At 37.3% G+C, this 22500-nt stretch overlaps 2 protein-coding genes across 4 annotated transcripts in view; one reads left to right on the top strand and one right to left on the bottom strand.

Moving 5' to 3' along the window:
• The window catches only part of LOC136847426 (uncharacterized), a 440119-nt gene that overhangs the window by 150898 nt on the left and 266721 nt on the right, over nucleotides 1–22500 (top strand). The gene's annotated exons all lie outside the window — the stretch shown is intronic.
• The window catches only part of LOC136847428 (receptor-binding cancer antigen expressed on SiSo cells), a 797278-nt gene that overhangs the window by 539497 nt on the left and 235281 nt on the right, over nucleotides 1–22500 (bottom strand). Inside the window, exon 2 of one of the 2 annotated variants that reach the window (XM_067119101.1) lies at nucleotides 2854–2896. The exons of the other annotated variant lie outside the window; for it this stretch is intronic. The gene's annotated coding sequence lies outside the window, so the exon portion shown is untranslated. The remainder of the gene's footprint in view (nucleotides 1–2853; nucleotides 2897–22500) is intronic. 2 annotated transcript variants of the gene reach the window in all.

Genomic DNA, 22500 nt, shown 5'->3' with positions numbered 1-22500 from the left:
TTGTCCACCTTCCTAAACTTTATCCTACCCCAATGTTCAACCGTTACTGAATCATTCAAACCCTTCTGCAAGCAGTCTGAAGAAATCAATGTTCCCTTCCATAGCGGACGGGATCATGACATAGTTATTTCTCAAACTGCATAATTCAAACCAGAGTAAAAGAGTACAACTGTTTATACGCGTCTATATCTTACGAAATAAAATTACACGGTAATTAAAACGTGATATGTTTATTTAACGGCATGACAAAAACCATGGGATAATGATAAAATGTGTTTCTATATAAGAGCTCAAAAATATGCTTCTATTGTAAACGTGAGACCACAGTCAGGTACAGTAACTGAGGAGGGTCGTATCCCCAAAAGAAAACCAGACTAGTAATACTTATGAGACACAGTTTTCTCCTTTTATTTTAACAACTTGTGGGTGTAGTAAAGTCTCCACTTATGAGAAATGAAGCTGCCCTCAGCCACAATCGGGACATGGACCGGACCAGGGAAGGTGTAGTTTGGTGGGGTATGAGGCTGAACTCCAGTAAAACAAAAACACAGTTGATTGGCAGATCTCGCACAGATTTCCCACCCTATCCTCCCCTTCAGATGGATGGAACTTCGCTGATTGAGTCTGAAGCTTTAACTACTCTAGATGTAACTTCTGACTCACATCTAACTTTTGAGAAACATGTAATGAAAGTTTCAGCAAACGGTGCACGTAAACTAGGAATTGTTCGTAAGGCCTTACATGATGATAAAACCAATGCAACCTGTTTTAGGTCACTTGTACTTCCTTTACTGGAATACTGTTCTCCGTGTGGATGTCTGCTTCTGCCAGAGATTTATCTCTTTTAGATCGAGTGCTTCGTGTTGGCAGGTTTCTGTTTCCTAATAGTAGCAGTTATGACTTGGAGCATCAACGGATGGTCTCTTGTTTGTCAATTTTTCATAAGTTGTATTTCAAGAGAGATCTTTAACATTCACAATTGATCTCTGATCCCCTTTTCCTGCCGAGAGCAACCAGATTCGCTGAACAGCAGCACCAATATGCAAGAAAATGTGCCTCGCTGTCGAACTTCCCAGTTCCAGAGGTCCTTTACTCCTCACACCGCTGGACTGTGGAATAGCCTCTCAGATGATGTGCAGTTAGAACTTCAGAATTTCAAGCGAAGTGCAATGCATCACTACCCTAATACTATTCTTTTTGCATTTTAATACATTTTTATCTATCTATTAATTTTTTCTTTTTTAATAAGTGGGACCCCTTCTTTCTGTATTTCCCCTGACTTCCTCTTACTTCTTCCTAATGAACACCATATTCTTTGGAAGCTTGAATTTCAAGTCAATGGCCCCTTTGGGCTTGTCCCATGTGAATAGGTTTCATCTAATAATAATAATAATAATAATAATAATAATAATAATAATAATAATAATAATAACAAGCTTAAAAACACAAAAAAGACTACTTATACAGAGAGAGAGAGAGAGAGAGAGAGAGAGAGAGAGAGAGAGAGAGAGAGAGAGAGAGAGAGAGAGATCCTAGCCAATAACGGTCATGGAAGGCCAGAAAGTAGCAGCGCAGTGCCCAAGTATCAAATTGCCCCGCAAAGATGAACCCTAATTGAACAACTGGGAGAGAAATTCTCTTGATTCATTGAGTTTCAGAGTAATGACGAGCGGCACACAATCAACGTGAAAAAAAAAAAAAAAATTCCGCAAATTTCGATATGAAAATAATGAACAAAAATAAATTTCTCATTACCAACCAATAGATGTATGACAAACAATTAGCATAGCCATTTTGCATATTCAGAAGTCTAATGAATCAATAATGGTTTTTAGGCCCGATTTTTTGGGAGAGCATCATTATTTTCAAAGCCGTGAGCCTTAAGGGCAGAGAGAGAGAGAGAGAGAGAGAGAGAGAGAGAGAGAGAGAGAGAGAGAGAGAGAGAGGCCGGGCTTTTCAACCGGGTTCCGTTAATAAAGCTGTGAAAAACGTAATTATTATGCAGGGCGAACACCGCCACTGATTATAGGACTGATTTTTTTCATCTTTTCGTTCCGTCGTTGCATTTATCTTTTATTATTGATCAAAGTGATCCGATTCCTATTTTTTATAGCCTGAATATTTATAAATATTGATCATTTTAGGCGTCTCTTTTTTCCTTACTTTAACTTATTTATTAATTCTCATTAACTATGATATGCTTGTTTTCGCTTCAGCCTGCAGTCATCTCAGGTTTTCATAATCGCCAATCCTTATAATTTATGCTTTTAGACTCATTCCGATGTTTTTCGGTTTCAGCTTTGCCACCCCCAACTCTCTCCCCCCATTCTTTTTGATAAAATTTACTTTGATTATAGATCCCGCAATTCGATTTTTCATGTTGCAATTTTCAAGTTATAATCAATATCAATCATAGACATATTTTAGTTTCATCGTATTTCTCTTCATCATTACTACATTTAATATCTGGATACTGAGAGGAGGATGCACTCATGCCCATCACATATCAAGGAAGGTACCACAGACAATTCATAAACCTGCAAAGCAGTCTCATCATCAGCTGCTTAAATTATGAAGGTGCAGTGTGCATGAGGGGATCAAACTTCGTAAAGAAAAAAAATTAAAGTGTAAATACATTACAATCTAATTTTCAAAGAACGCGCTCTTCGTCGCCTGTATCATTCTATTTTCATCAACATCGTCGCAATAAGTTTCACTGATACATTGCAATAAAGGAACTCCTTCCATCATTACTCTTAACCGTTCACTTTCCATCCAAAGACCACAATCTTTCAGATGTTTGTAAACACTACAACAAATATGAGGTTTTCCAAGAGACCTTCTCATACTCACAAACTAAGAGTTCCGTGAAGTGGAAGAAGTCAAACAACAATACCTGGAACAGAAATAATAAAACATTAGGTAATAGAAGCGCAGTAATAACCATCATAACACAGGAAGCTATAAGAAAAAGAAAGGACAGAGACAACAATGTAAACAATAAACCTCAGTTTACCAAGACGTTTTTAAAACCCCGTAAAGAAAAAATGGATACACTTCCGCATTCCCATTAGAATGTCAGGAACAACATAAGAAAAATCAAGCACGACACAACAGGAGCTGTTGTTATGCCAAAAATGCAGATTAAACGTACAAACAAAATCACATTAATCATGCGTGACGTAATAAATGCCGTCCATCCGCGTACCGTTCCAGTGGCATTTGAAATACGTATCGGACTCGAGTTGCCAATAAATCTCTTTTAAGTGTATCTGCGCGCAGGTGTTAATCACTTAGGACTTCACCGCTACATTCGCAATTGCTCCCTTATCCACGAGAGAGAGAGAGAGAGAGAGAGAGAGAGAGAGAGAGAGAGAGAGAGAGAGAGAGAGAAGGGCTCAGCCCAATAAAATATATGAATGTAGATCACTATATTCTAAATAAGGTTTGAAGATCCATCCGAAAATGAAATCTCAGTGAAAGGCGTGTGTGTACACAAACACACACACACACAAACACACATACATGCTTACATACATACACACTCACTCATATATACATAATATAGATATATATATATATATATATATATATATATATATATATATATATATATATATATAGTATATATATGTATATATATATATAATATATATATATATATATATATATATATATATATATATATATATATATATATATATATATATATATATATATATATATCCACGTCAGCTTTTACCCCCCCGAGAGAAAAAAAGTATATCTTAGTTTAACCAGACCACTGAGCTGATTAGGTGGCGGCTCTAGGTGTTAGCTTTCCGGTTCTCAGCAAAACTTTTGGGGATGAGATTCTCAGCCAAAGCCCTTCATCACTTTAGCTGCAACTTAACAAGGTCCACTAACTACCAGGTACATAATTCAAGGTTCCAGTTACCTAATTAACAGCTTAGGCCTATATAGGCAGAGTGGATCTTTTATCATTTTAGGGTGGATTCTTTTTTATAAATCAGGAGCCGGGTCTAAATCGTATCCCTTGCTGGAATCGATCTCGGGGTCTTTCGCTGGTGAAACTAGGTTGATACTAACTGGACTACGCAAGCCCACGTGGAGAGCTACAAGCTACTCGGATTCAGCTTTGCCCTAACAGAATTTATAGCCATTAACACGAAGAATATTTACAGAACACAAACAAACCGGGATTGTTATCCATGGACGGTAATGAGCGCCGAAAAAAGTTTTGCTGAAATCAGGGAAAACAGACACGGGGAGAGGATTTCTTCGCTCAGTTTTAAAAGGGAAAATAATCCCCAAACCGACTGCTTGACATCCAATTCAATTGTCATGGTCTGAGAAACACAGCAACATTCCCGCTTTCAGAGTCAACTCCATCATTATTTTAGCCAGAAGTACTATTTTCCGACGTCGTTTACCTTACTAATTGCCACTACATAAACTAATCAATCATTCTTCTTCCCTTCGATTTTCTTCCCTTAGATATCGGAATTCACACAGCCTTTCCGGTTTAAGGACACCGACATCCTAGAGCTTCACTTGGGTTTAATCTTAATTCTTTATCCTCCAAACTTTTATTTTATCACTTAGATATACATATGCGTATATATAATATATATATAAATTAAATGTATATATATAAAATGTATGTATGTTTATATACTCTCTCTCTCTCTCTCTCTCTCTCTCTCTCTCTCTCTCTCTCTCTCTCTCTCTCTCTCTCTATATATATATATATATATATATATATATATATATATATATATATATAAATTATATTAGCGGACAATAAAGATAGGGCACTGAACTACTTGTCTTGCTAGTTTTATAAAATCTTGTTTACAGAGGCAGGTATTCACTATTTAAATCGACAGGCATGGTAAAGTGCAAAGCTAAGGACAAAAAAGATTATGATAAAAAGGGGAAAAATAGATTAAATCTTACGGTGGGGAAATATTGGTATGGAAAACACGAGGCCGTATTGTACTTCAGCGGAAATAAAAGAATGAACTGAATGAAACGCTTTTCGTATTGTTCTAAAACAAATAAAGCGTATTTGCAACTATTAAACTGGCGAAATGCTCAAAATCGGAAATGCTCCCTCGGATATGCACACACACACACACACACACACACACACACACACACAGAATCAAAACTGGATTTTTAAAAGAAATTTTCACAAAGTACGAAAAAGCCACCATTCCCTAATTGGCATGACAATTTGTCGACTTGATTATAAGACTCCTCAAACAAACTGAAAACAACACAGGAAATCATTAATTTCAGGACGATGAATTATCAAACTGAAAATAATTTTAATAAAATATGTTATTGCAAAAATGAAGCAATATCAAACGACCCAAACGTGGAGGAAAAATGATCAATGCAAAAGAAAAATTTATAAACTGACGCAGAAAAGCGGCAATGACACGACAACTCATATGAAGAAAAAAATTTTCGAAATACATCTTCGCGGAAAGGCGGAAGTTACAGCTGGACTAGAAATAATATTGGGGAAAAACGATCAACATAAGCAAAAATTAATAAATAAAATCGTCATGGTAAAATTATCAGAATGACATTTCCTCTTTACTTTGTATATATTGAAAGACACGTCCGACTAGACTTTAATAACCTTGGAAAACCAAACGACACACGCGCGCGCACGCACAGACACACAGACACCACACACACACACACACACACATACGCACACATACACACACACACACACAGGATGCTGGGCGATATTGGTTTAAAAGTAACAGTTATTGACAAATAAACCTTTTTTTTCCCTAGACTTTCAAGAGCTCTTTCATTTTATTAAAAACACAGAAGGGGAGATCCTAAATGTCATCAGACACCGAGTTCTATAACGGGTGGTACGTGGAGTTTTAATGCAGCAGACGATGAAATTGCACGGCATTTGTGTATGAGAGAGAGAGAGAGAGAGAGAGAGAGAGAGAGAGAGAGAGAGAGAGAGAGAGAGAGAGATAGATTTATTAGGTAGTTTTGAGCAATGAGAGATCGTCGGCTCATGGTGGCTGGATAATAATTACCCCACAAAAAGTATGCACTAATAATAATAATAATAATAATAATAATAATAATAATAATAATAATAATAATAATAATAATAATAATAATAATAACAACACAAAGGAGAACATTTATTCCAACATAGAAAATTCTCACATCTGCATTCTATTTCTCGCATTCTAGTTAACACCTTAGAAAGTTTTGAATGCAAGTTTTAAGATATTCACAAATTATCATGAATAAAATTCCCAAACGTGGTCCTTTTCACTAATGGGCGTGATTTGACCAGTATTTCATCCGTATGAGACGTGAATCAAAGTTGAATAATACCATGATTACAGTAACACTTTTACGAATGTATACCATCGGTGTGGCTACGTACATGACACAGATAACCAAAAAACTATCCGAAAATTAAAATCTGCTAGAATTGTTCTAAAGCCCCAATTTGGGGAACTCATAAAAATCGTCCATAAATTTTTTTTTTCTCCTGGAAAGCCACAGCTTACGCTGTTTACGCGGGAGAACCAAATGTTTATTTAACAAACTTTTTATATAAAAAATATTTTGTAGGAAATTACTTATGATCTGAAGGATTTATCAATTTATCAGGGAATAATCGTTGCTTTGAACTGAAAATAACCAAGAGAGAGAGAGAGAGAGAGAGATGGAAGGGCATATAATTAAGTAAAAATACACCTTATAGTATAAAAACACATTCATACCCACATAAGAAGCCTTCTTGAGGCGTATTATCGGCGGGATTAGAAAAATTGACAATACTAGTTTCCAGTGTTTCTCATTATTGGCTGCAGAAAGAGCGAAAGAGAGCGAACAGGCCTTTGAGCCTAACAGCTGAGGAAAGGAGAGGGAGAGAAAGAAAAAAATGGTGGAAAGAAAAACGAAAAGACTGAAATTTTGTCATTTCCATCATGAATACCGAGAGCTGTGACAAAGTTTCTTAATTAAAGGGTGTTGCTGCGTAGCCTCTGCCGAAATCAAGGGAGGGGGAGGGGAGGGAGGGGAGGGGAGGAGGGGAGGAGGGCGGCTGCTGCCAGCGTGTGGATGAACTTCCTTCCAAGGGTGTGTGGATGAGTGCCTATGAGGAAGTAAATGTGGGAATTAACGGTTGGACGACCAGCTAAAGCCATTTGGGCTTCCTGCATATTTTTGTGGCCCAGGATGAGGACGGGTAGATGAGGAACACGGCATCTCCCTTCATGGGGGGATTGTTAACACACCTATTTCCTCACTTTCTCTCTTCTTTTATACTATTCTATTGTGCGCGCGCACACTCTGTAAATCTATCTTGGCACATACACACACATTTATGTGTATATATATGTATGTATGTATGTATATATATATATATATATATATATATATATATATATATATATATATATATATATATATATATATATATATATATATATATATATATATATATAAACACATATACTCACACAAGTAAACACATATACTCGTATATGTATAGATATAGATATATATATATATATATATATATATATATATATATATATATATATATATATATATATATATATATATATATATATATATATATATATATATATATATTAGTGTAGTGTGTGTGTGTGTGTGTGTGTGTGTGTGAGTGTGTGTACAAGAGCAGGTATAGCGTTAAATGGCAACAAGATTAATGAGACTGTTCTTCAAATATTTAGGAACAATGATAAATGATATTCAATACAGGTTGTCTTCAGCTGGTATTTAGTGGAAGATTAAAATGGGCACATCAAACAATGGGCAGGTTGAATAAGGTTTGGAAATCAAATAGTCTGAAATTACATACGAAATTAAGACTATATAATAGTCTGGCACGAGCTGTATTGCTATAGAGATGTTAATTACCTTATAGCAATGACATAGTATGTAAAAGATTCTGTCGATTTGAGCCAAAGTTTTAAGGAGAACACTGGGAGACAGATGGAAGGAAAATATGATAAATTATACAATAATTTTGAAGAGATTATGATGAAGGGCAGATGGAGATGGTTTGGACATGTCATTCGCACCACCTCTTGAGACTTTAGCACATTACAGTGTCAAATGGGTTAACCCATTGACACTGTAATGGGGGCCAGCGGAGACGTGTCGACATATGTAGAAATAAAGTAGCTTTCAAAAAAAAAAAGGGCAGAAATCTCTACCACTCTACCCTCTAACCATTTTGATGTAATTCGTACGCTAAAAACATTCTATAACATATTATGTGCACACAAAGATTATATATACATACATACACATACACACATATATATATATATATATATATATATATATATATATATATATATATATATATATATATATATATATATATATATATATATATATATATATATATATATATATATATATATATATATATATATATATATATATATATACTGTATATATATGTACAGGATGAGTGAAGAGTAACTCTCTATTTTAAAATTCTTATACGGTAATTTATTTCTTAACTATAATTTTTACATGAAATGAATATGAGAAAAGAGCTTATAGCATGGAGTTTTTTTAACATTCGTTATGGGCACCAGCATTCGCCACAGCTTCCTAAGCCGACCAGGAACTCTTGTGGGATGGAAGACACAACTTCCCCGTATTCGCCCTTCAAGTTCTTCCAAAGTGTATACATACATACATACATACATATATATATATATATATATATATATATATAAATAATATAACATATATATATATATATACATGCAGTATACATATATGTATATATATATATATATATATATATATATATATATATATATGTAGATAATCGTAGATATATATATATATATATATATATATATATATATATATATATATATATATATATATATATATATATATATATATATATATATATATATATATATATATATATATATATATATATGTAGATAATCGTAGATCTCTCTCACAAGGTATTCATATTGCAACAATCATGTGTCCAAAATGGTTATCACCAGTTATGCTGAAAAAAGGAGACGTTTTAAGGGCGTGGCTGATAACCGAAGCATTTCCAGAAATCGCCTTTGATATTTTGGTAGGTATGAGAAAACGCTCGCAGTGCATGTCAGATTTAGAACACAACTGACGAAATTCACTGATCGAATACTGCAAGTGGCATGAGAGGTACAAAGATCATTGGCCACGCAATCATTAGAACGAACATCTAGTTACGTAAACTTTATCCTTGCTCCCGATTAAGAGGAATTGTAGAATAAATAAATAAATCTCCAGCCCGTAATCCTACATAATTACCCCCAAACGAACCACGAACAATCACCAACGTATTTTTCATCTCCATCGTTTACTTCATAATGATTCGGAAATAAGAATTGGAAATGGAATATCGCTGGCCCTTTGCCGATTTTCAAAACGCTAAAAATACATAAACTAAAGTAAATTGTAAAAATCGGCGCTTCCTGCATCATTATGACCATTAAATCCGTTTCAACTTAGAAATTTACCCTCACGTTTGTAAGAGCCTTGCAGCGCTGTTTCGAAAACAATCCCGCTGGTGAATGGTAATTCAGTCATTAATGCAAGCATGAATAAAAATATGCTGATAATGCAGCCTCTGTGAAAAAATTTCAAAATACTTACCAACTGACCAGTTCTCCGAAGGTCATTCGATCGACTTTGCAACGTATGCATTATATATACATACAAACATACAGACATACACAATCAACGAAAGTATCTTGAGAGTGAGTCTACGCTGCTTTCGTTCTCTCTCTTTCTTCAACGATAAATTCAGCTTCAAACTGAGTCTCATTACTCAACTTCGAAATGCCCAAACAAACCATATAATTTGGTAAAATAAAAATCAAATTACCAAAGCGACAGACTGGCTGTCCAAAACCTGATGGAAATAAAAGTAATGATAAAAATGGGGACAAAAAAGTGAGCGAATTTCTACATAAATAAAACGATAAACTCGACTTTCAAAAGAGAAAAGTTTATAGGGATCATGACTGGTGCTTCCTTCCCACTCAGCCACACCACTGGGTCTATTCTGTCTCACTTCAGCTCAAGCTTCGGTTAAAAAAAGGGGGGAAGGGGGTGGGGATAGAGAGGATGGGTTTGCGATGCGAAGGGATTTCGTTGTGAAATATTTCATATCCCGTTTCTTAAAAGTTATCGCCCGTTGAGAATGGAAGTGCAAAGAATACTCACAATAGTAATGAAAAATCTACATCATTACTGCACCCAAAAAGACCACCTTTCTGATAAAATAGATAAAATATATGTAGCTGAATAATAGGCAATTTCAGAATAATGCGCTCAAATAAAAAGTTTTCAGATTTATTAGGAAAATATAATCTGAGCGTCATGTGTGAATATCTTTAGGCACCAAATAGAGCACGCGCCCGCACATATGCGTGTGTGTTTGTGACCTGATGAAGTCTGTACTTTCCTTGTGCTTGCTTGAAATCTGATGACTTTGGGTTTTATTTTCATTTTAAACATTCACGCTTGCTCTGTATTTCGGTACTTCTGTTTCGTCTGACCTTTAAGAAGGAATCCTGGTCTTGCTCTTTTTACACGTGTGTGTGTGTGTGTTTCACTGGATATACTATTATTAACACAAGCAAACCGAAAGGAAAAGATTCAGCCGGTGGCGGCTACCCGAAAGAACGACCACCGCATTTTATTAAAATAGAGAACCGAAACCGAACAGAACTACAAAAAAATTTCCATAAAAAGTCACCGTTTAAAGGTATAATTCCGAAAAAAGAGAAGGCTCAAAATTCGGCAGGGGACGACGCGGGACCCTAATATCAATTTAATTTTCGGCTCCATTTAGAGGCCTGGCGAAGCGTCAACACAAATTATAAACTCTAATTCCCCCGAAGATTTTTATCCTGAACTTCTCGTTATCCGGGACTATCTTGATTAGCTTTCTATGTATGACCGTGGCTGCCTCTGCCTGTCTTTTACCCAATTCCCTTTTGTTGCGTACATCTAAACTCTGTTTGTGTAGTACATTTGGTTGTACATAAGTGCAGGATGTACCGTACATTTGGTAGTACAATACATCTTGCTACATAGAAGTCTGGCAGAGCAATGCATGTGGATTACATCACGTCCGGTAGGCCAATGCACACGGCAGTACACTATACCGTTACGTCAGACAGCACAAGTTTAGCGCATTTGGCATTAATTTATGTCTTACAGAATGGCATTCCAGTACAGCTGGTATCATCGTATTTCTGACAGTACAGAATGTGAGGAGCAACTTTTGTCCTGACGGTGCATTCCATCTTACAGCACAGAAAGTGTGCCAGTATGGCATGGTACTGCAATACGTCTAGCAGTATACAGTGCATGGTTGTGCAATGAATCTGGTCTCACTATGCGCCTGGCATTGCAAAATATTTGGTAGTACAGCACGTCTACCACTGAAGAACATATGACTTTGCATAATAGCTTATTGTTCAAAAGAGTTATGTTACAGTGCGTTAGGCAATACAATACATGTGACAAGGCAGAACATTCAGCAATACCAAGGTCTAGAGAATATTCTCTAGACCTCGGGAATACAATACATCTGCCAAAGCAGTACATTCGGCAGTGAAGTACATCTGGATATACAGTACATCTGGCAACACAACACATCTGGCAACACAACACATATGACTTTGCAGTACATCTGGCAACGCAGTACACTTCGCAATACAGCACATCTGGTGATGCTGTACGTCAAATAGTACTGTGAATCGAGCATTACCTTACGCCTAAAATTCCAGTACGTCTAGCAGAACTGGCAATACTCAGGCAATACATCTGGCAGTAAAGTGTAAGTGGCTATACACTTGGTAATTGAGAGTGAAAATTTAGGTGGAATTTACTAGGTAATTCCTGCTGAGTTATAATGTATTCATCGAACTTGTACTGACATTAATAATACACTGAAGACGGAGCCCATATTTTAGAAATTTGATACCGAATTTATATTTATCAAGAAATATATGAAATTTATCCCATAATATCTTCAGGATTATATTATACACACACACAAAGACACACACACATATATACATATATACATACATATATATATATATATATATATATATATATATATATATATATATATATATATATATACTGTATATATATATATATATAGCCTATATAAATGAAAACCGTAGCACGTGAAAAATTTAACTAGGACTTTATCACTGAATTGTTGAATACTCTAATTAGAATGAAATGACGATTAGACAAAAGCGATTCATGTTGGAATTTGTTTGAGTGAAGTAATTTAGGAAGAAAAAGAGGCAGGACTGGCGGCCTAAATCAACCTCGTTCCCTGAGAAGAGAGGTGTGCGTTAGTGTCCTTTTGTTCAAAATTGACGACACACAAACCCTTTAAACTTAGGCCGGTTACATGATTAGTACAAAAAAAAATCAATGTATATGGTCAAAAGAGGAGGCAGTCTACTGTCCTTATACGGCACAAACGTGACAGAAATAGAGAGACCAGGGAAGGAAAACGAACGAGCCTTATCCCTTGAAAAAAATAAAAGAAACATGGCTCTTCAAAAAACAGAACTTGAGAGAAAATTTGTAGCCTTGCGCAGACGGGATATATAGTGATTGGTAATGTTGACTGGCTGATTTTGATTCAAACTGTACTTGACTGAGAGGCAGCATTATGCATATGACTGACAAAGAATAAGAGATGGTGTTTATGATGTTGTTTAGGTGATGCGAGAAATTCAGATACATTGGAGTAGACTCTTATATTCTTTAATAAAAGTAACTGAACTGCAGTATAGTGGTTTTAACTGTCTTCATAAAATTAAGAAAGCGTTAACAGGGACACAATAAAAAGCAACAGATAAGTGACAGAAAGCTTATGTGATGGTACCAGAGAAAGATTTCCTTGTAAGACATTTGCACAAAGGAACCAAGAATGCTTAGAGACAGGGCAGATTCTGCCCAGGCTATCATGTAAGAATGCCAAAATGTATGCAGGGTGGACTGACATCCTCTTTTAACCAATCAGAAATGGTGCCATAAATATACAGTATAGTACCTTGTTTTTACGTCCACATGCTGTGATCTGTCATTACAGTTTGTAAATCTTATACCGTTTCGGTTTACTGGGATGAGTCCAGAGAATCATACTAGACTCCTCCTTCCGTGGGACCGTCCTGGCATAAGGCCGATTTAATCTAAACTGAACAGACAAAATCTTGTACTACCATTCATCGAAGGCACTAATATAAATAAGCTGCAAGTGTCTCTACGAAATTAACTGATTTAACGGCATTTTTGGGGTTTACAAAATTCCTGCGGTCACTGACACCTGAAGTAAATAGAACATCTTAAATATATGAAAACGGCAACAACTTTGCTCTCTTATAAACTATCCCCGTTAACGATTTTACTCAGAACGTAGAAGTACGAAGATGTGTGCAGAAAACCAGTCTGGCTTACAGCTCACGCAGATAATCATGCATGTGACAGCTGGAAGAATGACGCTTCTGACGGACCATCTGAGAAACTCTGACCTTTTCAGAGCGAAACTGATCGATAGTTGTTTTCAAAGAGACCAATGTCAGCTCCGCCGAAAGTATCTGAAATTTATGGGCCATAGAACATCGCTTGACTGGAATTCCATTCGGACTTATTCCGAAATGGCGTAAACTATGTCGACAAGGCCATAGATATACTCGCAGATTCATGAAAACATCAAAATACGAGGTCATTACATCTCTCTCTCTCTCTCTCTCTCTCTCTCTCTCTGTGTATTTCACAAACACACACATACTATATAAATGTGTGCGTGTATATATATATATATATATATATATATATATATATATATATATATATATATATATATATATATATATATACATATATATATACATGTATATATATATATATACATATATATATACATATATACGTATATATACATACACACACACACACACACTTCACCATCGCTGCTTTCGGCTCCAACGCTGTGTAACGAAAGGGCTTCTGTGAAATTCCGATGTTCGCGTGATACATTTTATCAAGCATATCAAAGCAAGTTCTGTATATCTTGTGGTGTTTTACCGAATCAAACAGCATTATTTGCATCTTCTGAGCCTGTCAAGTTTCTATCGTAACTCAAATTAGAACCTTCTCTTCCCTCTCTGATAATTTTTTTCATTATAAAATCTGAGAAAGGCAAACAACATAGGTAAAACATCATATCCTTGTAGCACCCCACTTTTTACTGCAAATTCGCTGCACAAGCTCCCATCGTCATCAACTATGCATCTGTTTCATTTATGAACAATTTACATAGGTAAAACATCATATCCTTGTAGCACCCCACTTTTTACTGCAAATTCGTTGCATAAGATCCCATCGTCATCAAATATGCATCTGTTTCATTTATGAACAATTTCAATTAATTTTACATATTTACAGTAGTGCCACATTGCGCAAGACCTTCCATAATACTGGTCTCTCAACAATGTCAATTGTTTTCTAGTAATAAAAAAAAAGCCATCAGAAGGGCATTTTCAAACTGGATACATGCTGCACAAGGTTTAACACAAATATTCGACCTGAGCAGCTACTGCTTTTTCTAAAACAATCCTGTTCATGTTAAGCTTTTTATCAATATCTTTCACCAGCCTATTGAGAATACTGAACATTTTCATTACAGTCAACGTAAATGAGGCTCCTCATTCGGTAGGGTAGGGGTACCTTACTATGATTTTCAATCCTCAATCATCAGGCTTTGTTTGCTCATTTCATACATACACACATACATACATACATGTTTTTCATTCTATATATATATATATATATATATATATATATATATATATATATATATATATATATATATATATATATATATATGTATATGTATATGTATATATATGCATATATATATAAAACATATATATACACATATATATGCATGTATGTAAATATAGCATAAGCAATTTTCCTTCTGAGGGAGTGACTTCAGAATATTACCACTCCAGTTCCAAAAACGTTTTCTGGTATGGGGTTGCCATCCTCCTGCTTTTCTCCATCCTGATTATCACCAGCCGCAATCGCCTAATTTCCATGCTGCTAATTCACTACTCAGTACAAAAGAGGCAAGAAACACGTGGAATTAACCTTGCTGGAAGTGACACACGCTCCCATTATGAGAAGGAAAATTATAGGAATTATAGAGATGATGGCTCATGGAGCTATTTTAATTGTATTCTTCTCCGCCGCCTAATATTCTTATAAAATATGAGTTATGTCAAGGGAGAATGAATAAAAAATAAGTAAAAAATGCGCCGAAGTTTCTTCGGCGCAACTGAGTTGTCGGTACAGCGTAAAATGCTGTATGAAACTCTCAGCCACGGCCCATGAAACTATCAGCCGTGGCCCATGAAACTTTCAGCCACGGCCCGGTGGTGGCATGTGTTGTCAGCACCTATAGCAGTGCCAGACGCACGATTATGGCTAACCTTAACCTTAAATAAATAAAAACTACTAAGGATAGAGGGCTGCAATTTGGTATGTTTGATGATTGGAGGGTGAATGATCAACTTACCAATTTGCAGCCCTCTAGCATCAATAGTTTTTAAGATCTGAGGGCGGACAGAAAAAGTGCAGACGGACAGACAAAGCCATCTCAATAGTTTTCTTTTACAGAAAACTAAAAAAACTTGACCTTAATGTAAATGAGACGCCCGCTCTCAAAAGATGAAAGCTCGCCAAAATCAGGGAGACAGCCGAAGAAAAACGATGCTCAGGTATGGAAGGGCTTCGGTGAGCATTCAGCAGAATTGCATTTGTCACCGGATGTGGCTCTCCATATCCCTAATAATGAGGGTAATATGGAGAGACCCATTAGGGACACTTCACCATGTAGGCCAATCAAGGTGCGACGCAGCCATTCCAATTAAAATGATTTCAGGGAACTCCACAAACACCTGATGGGTGCTATTATTGATTATGAAATGATGGAGGTGATCTTCAATATGAAGTCACGCAAAAAAAAAATCTGCTTTACAATTATCGGTTATTTTCTCTGAAAGAAGGAACAGGAACATTGCTCTGAAATAAAAAAAAATATTACCTGGTAAATAATGGACAAAGTACTTTACAAAATGACAGACCATTCTATCTTAACCATTCTATCTTAAATAAAGAAGAAATTATTGTAGGAAAATAATTGAATATTTTCTCTGATGTAACAGACAAAACTCATGTGAAATAATGGATTATTTTTCGCTAAATAACTGACACAAATTTACAAGGAAAATTTGTTGTAATTCAACGATAAGAAAACTTTCAGACGTAAAATTAACGACCCAAGAAATGGATACAAAATCATCAAGTATAGCGCTAATTGTGAAGTACCCTGGGAGGATGAAAACCTCTACATTCTTTTCCTTCACAGTATTATTAATCAATGCATCCTTCATAAAAAAAGGGGGGTGGGGTGGGGGGGACCTGCTAACCCGACGCTCACTTTTCGCGGATATCGGTACATTCATTGTATAAACGGTATCATACAGAAATCGTGGCATCTGGATGTATGTACGTCAAACAAATATGATTTAGAATTCATAATGCACAGGTCAGCTATTTCCAGTCATCAGTGTCACATATCTCAAGAAAGTCAATTAAAACTACCATCAGAAAAAGAAATGAATTAAAAGGAATTAGGAGAAAATGCCAGGACCAAGCACAGGAAAATCCCACACCCCCTTTCTTTGTAGAGCTGGAATTGATGGATCGAAACCACCCAATCAAAAAGCGATTTGGAAATATACTTCCACGCAATTGGCGGGTGTCCTTTACAGGTTTTGCCTGAGGGGGACGGGGTGGGTTATGACCTTGCTTACTGGGGGTTATTAGGATGGGAGGGAGGGCAGATGGGCGAGTTCCGTCCCCTGACTGAGCTGGCAATCCTGACGAGAGAGAGAGGGAGAGAGCCCAAGTGACAGATTTCATTTGCCGTTGAGCCGGGGTTGACGCCCGACCGACTGATTAGACTACAAATATTTCATAATTTATTGCGCGATGGGAGAAGGACGTCGAGGAAATCGGTTGGAGGTTTATTTCCTGATTTTGAGATGATCTGACGTGGCACCTGAGAGAGAGAGAGAGAGAGAGAGAGAGAGAGAGAGAGAGAGAGAGAGAGAGAGATGTTTTTAAGCCCTGAAAATCAATCAAGCAGACATTCACTCATTGATATCGGTGAGAGAGAGAGAGAGAGAGAGAGAGAGAGAGAGAGAGAGAGAGAGAGAGAGAGAGAGAGAGAGAGAGAGAGAGAGAGACTGTTCAAATGCCAAAAATTACCGAAAACGCGGACACTCAAAGAAAGTAGCATCTACGAAATTAGCACGGGCTTTCACGTAAAATAATTCTGTGGGATTGAAAACAAAAGAAACTAAACTAATCAATAACAGTATAAATGAGTCTTATGGAACTTGCCATTGATTCCTTCTATATATTGATTCCTTATATTCCTTATATACAAACCGCTATTAAAACGAGTATTTAGCGAGAAGGTAAATATGTACTTTTGTATCACGTATCATTTTGAATAAAAATGAAACCCGGAATTTACACCGCTCCGACAACCCTTCAATTCCTCGATCTAAATCGATTATAAGAGAAAAAGAGATTATTTATTAGCAGACTAGCTTAATCTAAACTGGCTTCACAACAGCTCTGGTTATCAAAAATAAAAACAGGTGACTGACTTATACCTCTAGAGGAAATAAACCACATAACATAAATTATTCCACGAGGCAGCCATTAATGAGATTCAAACGGCCCCAGGAAGAAAGGAATGACGGTATTCGAATCGTTCCGGGAAAAAAGGAATGACGGGATCCAAATCGCTCAGAGAGAAAAGGTATCGCATGATTCGATTCGCTCTACCGAATCACTTTTGAATAAAACGGATGTAGAAACTTCAGATTAATCTGCGATGTTACTATGTTCAGATCAGTCCAGGAGGAAAAGAATGACACTGTTTAAGTTAAGTAGATCATGTACAGTCTTTACCACTTACAGAGGCTGGGTCCGCAAGTTTTGAAATTCTTAGGAGATGAATCTATACATATACTTGGGGCCATGTTTTATGAACTGGGATAGATTTCATTAACCCTTTCTGATTTCTTAAAAAACCTCGGAAAATAAAAGTAAAGTTGTGTGTGTGTGTTTTTTTTAGTGTTGAACCAAATCGAAACGTTATTAAAAGCAATCGTCCCCCCGGGGACTCTGCAAGGGGTTTATGGCCCCCGCTTCCCCAAGGGCACCGAGGCCACTGTTCTACAGAATGGGTAGCTTTCAGGACTTAGCTGGGAAACCCAGTGACAAGTTTGAAGGAGGGGCCCTCCTCCGGAGTTTCCCCGCAGAAACACGGCTTCGTCGGAATGTTTGGGAAGGCGGTGACTATTAATTGAACTGCCATCATATTTTACATTGGTGATTCAGTAAAGGCTATTCATCTAAATTATTTGAATTCCATCAAGCAAGATGGGAAACGTAATCACATGAACCAGCCTACGCGAATGCTTCAGAAACGCGGAGCCAATCTGGAGAGTGAGAACTGCATCCGCCATAACGGCAACCTGCTCCTCCATACTTGTGTGAAAGAACGGAAAAGCTCGAAGAAATCCAATCAACGATCAAAAACTGGTTTCGGAATTAATTCCAGGATGGAGAAAAAAAAAAATATGATACCGATGAATCTGCACAAGGAAAATAAAGCCTACGACAAAACATGTTTTCCGTCACTGGAAAAACTGCGAGTCATCTCAAATGAAAGTTGAAGGAAATAAGTCCTGAATGGTTACATCATCCACGGCGAAAAGTCTATATATCACAAATAGCAAATTACCTATACATTATACAAAATTCGTTTACTACCGTAAAAATAAAAAGCAAAATATTTTTAATCAAAGAAAATTATGAAAAATGTCAACTAAACCAAAAGTTTACGAAAACAAATAAAAATGCTCAAATGGCAACAAACAACACCTCAACACTGCAGACCACGACGCTACAATAAAATCAAACAATAATGCCTCCATAACAAAAAAATACAACAAAAAAAAAGGCTTCAGTGACGACAAACAGCAGCTCCTCTGTAACAACAACCAAACACATCAATGACACCAATATGCCTCAGAGACAACCAGCACCTACATATCACTGACAACAAACATAAAAATCTCCCTAGCATCAAACATCAATGAATCAAATACAACAAAGATTTATGTCTCAGTGACAACAAACACCAACGCATTTAATATATACGAACAAATACCTCAATGACAGCAAACAAACGCCTCAGTAACAGCACTCCAACGCCCCACTGCCAACGAACACAAATGCCTCAGAGACAACAAATACCAACGCATCATTGACAACAAACAACAGCGCCTCAATGACAAGAGAAGAGAGTACAAAAGGCGAACAGAATGGAGCCTCAGATCACGTTCCAATGGAAGGGAAAGATGGGATGGAATTTATGGGAGGATTTAAGTCTATCAGACCGAGGGGAGAGGAGACGCAAGCAACCCACCATCACTTTGCACATTCTTCATTTGTTTACATCTCAGCAAAGGTCAAACCTCTCTTTCTACAGAGTCAAAGTTCCTATCTATTTCATTTTCATGCAAATGGCCCGACATGAGAGAGACACCTACAGTCTTTGCTTAATCGGAACCTGAAAGAAAAAGGACAGGAGAACAAATTAGGACGATGAGACGGCTGAATGGAGAGCTTCCAAAATTAACGTCGAAAATAACTATGTTAGAGAAAAAAAGAGGATAAAGCTCGTTTTTATTGATTTCCATGCCAAGGTCTATGCGATGAGTAAAGTCGAGGACTATAGTTTTGCTGTCAAGCCAGAATTCAGAAATTAATAAATCAGTCTTAATGTAACTCATCCATAAAAAAATAACACAATATGATTTGGGTTCCTTAACCGTAATGAAGTGGCCAACTGAAATGACACCTAATGCCCAGTGGTGCTCCAGCTGGACGAAACCAAGAAAAGCGAAAGGAAAAAATGCCGTCTAAATTTGAAGGAAACTACATTTTCATTTCATGGCATACACATATGAGAACTTCATTTTACAAGATCAAACGAACGATACTTGAAAAACGGGCAACCTTAGATGACTAAATTTTACCACCTATAAACTGGAAATGCAAACGAGGCTGAGTCTTCATTTTTCAACGATCTGCATCACGCGCCCCCATCCCTCACCACCCTGCCCATCTGCTATGAAATGTCCTTTGTCATGCAAGCAGATTTCATCTTTACGGCCGGAGCCCAGATCGTCCTTTTCGATATGGCCTATCCAATGACAGATCCTAACGGATGGGAGAAGGGCCGGGTACTAATGTCATCCACAACACTTCGACAAAGGGGACGGCCTCATCCCGCCTAGGAAACATGTCGGAGGGGAAGGTGAAGAGGTGGATTGCCCCAGGAAGAATTGGAAGGGGGAGAAGATACTCTGTAGAAAGGAAGATCTGTAGGGAGAAAGGGGAAGAAGGCAAATAGCAGAGAGAGAGAGAGAGAGAGAGAGAGAGAGAGAGAGAGAGAGAGAGAGAGAGAGAGAGAGAGAGAGAGAGAGAGAGAGAGAGAGAGAGATTTAAAGTATGTCACGAAAGAATAAGTCACCGTCGCAGAGAGAGAGAGAGAGAGAGAGAGAGAGAGAGAGAGAGAGAGAGAGATTAAAAAATATAGGCGTCAAAACAGTAAAATGTCACCCATACCGAAGTGACAATTCTTATAATATACATGATGTAAATTTGAAAAAAAGAGAAATTACCCCATGGCGAGGAACCAGGATGTGTCATATAGCCTAAATTCATATAGGTCACCGAAAAAAAAAGAGAGAGAAAAAAAATGAACAAGATAAAAGAATTGATGGGGTGACCTCTAAGGATTCACACAAACCTTGCAAAGTTTGAAGATAAGAGATAGAAGGATAATTCATATTTGTTATTACTGACTATTAAATTCAATTACCTACACACACATACATACATACACACACACACATATATGTGTGTGTGTGTGTGTGTGTGTGTGAGAGAGAGAGAGAGAGAGAGAGAGAGAGAGAGAGAGAGAGATAAATAAAAAAAAAAGCTGCTGAGAAATAAGCGCAAAAATAACGACAAAAAATTTTTAACGTAAAAGTTCTCCCATTAACAAAAATTTGATTAGCAACTGATATGACTCTAGGTAGCACTCCACATATTAATTAACGTGCTTTCGCTTCTAGTAAAGTGAATAGAGGAGCCCAACTTTTCAGTATCATTACTAGCCATTGAGATAGACAAATTTCCATAATCTTCCCTAGAGAAAACAAGAGATTTTTATAATGTTCAACAGAGAGAGAGAGAGAGAGAGAGAGAGAGAGAGAGAGAGAGAGAGAGAGAGAGAGAGAGAGAGAGAGAGTATATATAAAGAGACGTGGATGAGTAGGGGCCGGGGAGGAATCCGTCCCCCCATCCCACCCATAAGCTGCTAGAATAAATGACAATCGTACAGCAATTCCCCCTGAACTATTTAAATGCCAAGCGGGTCGGTTGAAATGCACTTAGATCCCTGGAAATGCTCCCCGGCTCTTCTCTCTTGCTTACGAAATGACTATTTGTCTGTTATCAGTCCCAGAAGACCGGCGCGCACGTTCGCTCGCTTATGCTTTAACGGCTGCCTTTCGGACGCTCCTACTATACAACGAAACGGCATAAACATCGCTCCTTCGGTGCCTTTTGTTCAGCGCGGATGTTGCACGAGGGGGAGGCATTACGGGGAGGGCGTGAGTGGGAGAGGGCTCAGTCGTTTGATAAAAGGATGGGACCCGGATGGGAGAGAGAGCTGCGACAGAATGGCACAGTGTTTGCAACAGACAAGTAAAAAACTCTGTATGAAACTTTCAGCCACGGCCAATGAAACTCTCAGCCGTGGCCAATGAAACTTTCAGCCACGGCCCGGTGGTGGCCTGTGTTGTTGACACCTATAGCGGTGCCAGACGCACGATCATGGCTAAATTTAACCTTAGATAAAATAAAAACTACTGAGGATAGAGGGCTGCAATTTGGTATGTTTGATGATTTTGGGGTGGATGAACAACATACCATTTGGCAGCCCTCTAGCCTCGGTAGTTTTTACGATCTGAGGGCGGACAGAAAAGGTGGGGACGGACAGACAAAGCCATCTCAATAGTTTTATTTTACAGACAGGGACAGGGAGACGAATAAGGTGGATCGGCTGAGGTAATCTTTCATTGCTGTCACGAGGACGATCTCATTTGAATAAATAGTCAAGAGAGCGGTGTTTATTCATCCGGTTACTTTATCATTAGTTGCTTATGCTCT

This window comes from Macrobrachium rosenbergii, chromosome 16 (genome assembly GCF_040412425.1).
Source record: "Macrobrachium rosenbergii isolate ZJJX-2024 chromosome 16, ASM4041242v1, whole genome shotgun sequence".
Classification (NCBI taxonomy): domain Eukaryota; kingdom Metazoa; phylum Arthropoda; class Malacostraca; order Decapoda; family Palaemonidae; genus Macrobrachium; species Macrobrachium rosenbergii.
Note: the sequence above shows the minus strand (reverse complement) of the source record. Positions and strands in the feature narration are given on the sequence as shown.